The sequence below is a fragment of the Acomys russatus genome, chromosome 15 (genome assembly GCF_903995435.1).
Source record: "Acomys russatus chromosome 15, mAcoRus1.1, whole genome shotgun sequence".
Taxonomy (NCBI): domain Eukaryota; kingdom Metazoa; phylum Chordata; class Mammalia; order Rodentia; family Muridae; genus Acomys; species Acomys russatus.
The window spans coordinates 41,298,676-41,301,584 of NC_067151.1; the positions used below are offsets into that span (position 1 = coordinate 41,298,676).

At 46.4% G+C, this 2,909-nt stretch overlaps 1 non-coding gene across 1 annotated transcript; it reads right to left on the reverse strand.

The window, feature by feature from the left end:
- Positions 1-1,833: 1,833 nt before the first annotated feature.
- LOC127199668 (small nucleolar RNA SNORA48) lies at positions 1,834-1,976 on the reverse strand. The gene has a single exon (XR_007831948.1). It is a non-coding gene; the product is annotated as a small nucleolar RNA SNORA48 (small nucleolar RNA).
- Between the last annotated feature and the right edge of the window lie 933 nt (positions 1,977-2,909).

Sequence of the window (2,909 nt, forward strand, 5' to 3'; positions counted from 1 at the left end):
ACTCTTAACCACTGTGCTATCTCTCCAGCATCCTGGAAGTTCTTAACGTATGTCAAGGCAAGGACTGAAACCAGTCTTCTTACAGTTCTGGTAGGCACAGGTGGGATATGCTCCCGCCTCCCCATTTGCAACCTGCCAGCTGCTTTTGCAAGCTGAAGAGGAGGCAGATGCCAAGGACTTTTCAGGGCTAGCCTAGTCTAAAGTGAAGCAAAGACTCCCGAGACCCTCAGCTTTTCCAGAAAGGAACTTATCACAATGTCACCAGCAGGATGCTTCCAACTCCATTCCAACGCCATGACCAACAGAACTTGGGGAGGAAAGGGTTTATTTGGCCTATACATTCACATCACTGTTCATCACAGAAGGAAGTAAGGCGAAGAACTAAAACAGGGCAGGAACCTAAAGGCTCCTTAGGAACTGATGCAGAGGCCATGCAAGAATGCTGCTTACTGGTTTGCTTCTCATGGCTTGCTCAGCCTGCTTTCTCATAGATCACCAGCCCAGGAGTGATGATCCATTCTTAACTGGTTGGGCCTTCGTCCATCAAGAACTAAGTATGAAAATGCCATACAGGCCAGCCTATTGCCATTTTTTTTTTTTTGACAGTGTTTCTACGTGTAGCCTTGGCTGTTCTGGGCTTACTTTATAGACCAGGCTGGCCTTGAACTCACAGAGGTCCTCCCACCTCTGCCTCCCAATGCTGGGATTAAAGGCATGTGTCACCATGCCCAGTTTATAGCCAGATCTTATAGAGACATTTACTTGTCACAAGCTAGAGACATCTGAGAGGGAATAAGGTCAAGTGAAAAACGTCTCTTTAGTTTCCTCCTCTCAGGTGACTCTAGCTTGTGACAAGTTGATATTAAAATTAGTGAGAACAGTTACCATTCTTTTGGTTACTCAAGTTACAATGTTTCATAAAATCTTATCACAAGTTTTTTTTTTTTAATTTTTTATTTTTTTGCTTTTATTGGTTCGTTGTGAGTTTCATTCTCATCATGCTTCCCAGTCCTGCTCATATTCCCATCCTCACATATCCACCCTTTGATTTTATAACCTCCCCCTAAAATAACACACACACACACACACACACACACACACACACACACACACACACACCAGTACCACCACCACCACCACCACCACCACCACCACCACCACCACCACCACCACCACTACCACCACCATCAAAACCAAAAACAAAGCATAGAAAACATTTCATTGTGGAAGCTGTAGTATTGTCACAGTGTATCCCACAGTATACCCCTTTGTCCTTCACTTGCAAATATTCATAGCAATGAATCCTTGGTCTGGTTTGAGTTGTCTGGCTTCTCTGACACCATCATCATTAGATCCTTATCGGGACTTCTCCTAGTTACCCTGGTGTTGCCCTGTGTCACGGAGATCTGCAGCTTTGGATCAGCAAGTCTGGTCCTTTCACACATCCTAAACGTTTGCAGATGACAGAGATTTTGGGGCCCTGGATTCAGAGTTCTGCATCTGGACCTGGACCTAAGCTGGTCAGCTTGCTTGCTCTCCCTTATCCACACCACCAGGGAGCTCTCCAGCACTGCTTTTGCTAGAGCACCCAGTGATGCTGTCAGCAGGAGGAAAGGTCAGCTCTCCTGATCTCATGCCCTCAGGGCCAGCTTACCTGCACCCACACCTCCAAAGCCAGCTCTACTGTGCTGCTCAGTCAAGCGGTGTCTATGGCCTGCCTGTGTCTTGCACTGGAGGGTAGGTCTGTGAGTGCCATGGGAGGTTTGCAGGTCTCTGTGTGTCTTCCTCCTTCTGCATTGCATTGCCTGGATCTGATCTGATTTGATTTGATTTTTATGAGTCCTAGGCATGAGACAGATTTGGCCACCAAGCCAGCAATCAAGCTAGGATGAACAAAGGATTGCCATCTGCTCTGCCCTTGACTGATAAAAGAACACCACCACCAAGGTGTCTTTTTGCCCATTGGCAGAAGGGCTCACAGTGTCTTTTTTAAAAATTATTTAATTATTTATTAATTATTTAAACAGTATTCTGCCCACATGTGTGCCTGAACACCAGAAGAGGGCACCAAATCTCACTATAGATGGTTGTGAGCCATGTGGTTGCTGGGAATTGAACTCAGGACCTTTGGAAGAAAAGACAATGCTCTTAACCTCTGCTCACAGTGTCTTTGTATCTACATCTCATGCTAGTGCCTGTGTGGGAAAAGAAAGAGGCAAAAGCATGTATTTGAATGGGAAGAAGAAAGGGGAGATAAAGAGACCTTTAAGGGGGTGAAGAGGCAAGGAAGGAGTTTTTGCATCAGGGATTGTGGGTAGAAGGAAGTGGGAGAAGAGAGAATTGCGGACCCAGTGGGGCAAACCAGCTTGCTCGAATCCTTGTCTTTGGAAGGACCAGTAGGAGTCATCCCAAAAAGTCTTCTGCTCTGTGAGAGGTTGGGAGACACCCTCCGGAGCTCTTCCTGAACCCGCTGTCAGGGAAGACGTTCCTGCGCCACCCCTTAGTGCTAGCTTCTCCGTTTTCATTCTGCACCTCAGTGTACACAGTGGCCGCCCTTGTCACACTCTAGTGATCCAGGCTAAAGCTTCATGGATTCCTACTATCATGAAGGCTGTTTTGAGTCTAGGTTTCTTGTGTTGAAACTAAATATATCCCTTCCCGTTGGTCCCACTGGAGAACAGTTTGTTCCTAACTGCTCAGCAGCTATTGTAAATTGAGGTTTGCTATGAATCACCCTCTAGTTTTTTCCCCCCCTTGGTGGGATCACACCAGTTTCTTTAGTCTTTTCTCATTAATAGGCATTCCTCCTCCTGAATATTTCAGCCTCCTTTAGCTTTCCCGGGATTTGTCACTTCCGTCTTCAGTTAATTAGCAAACACCCCAAGCAGCGGCCACTGTAAGTGTCCACG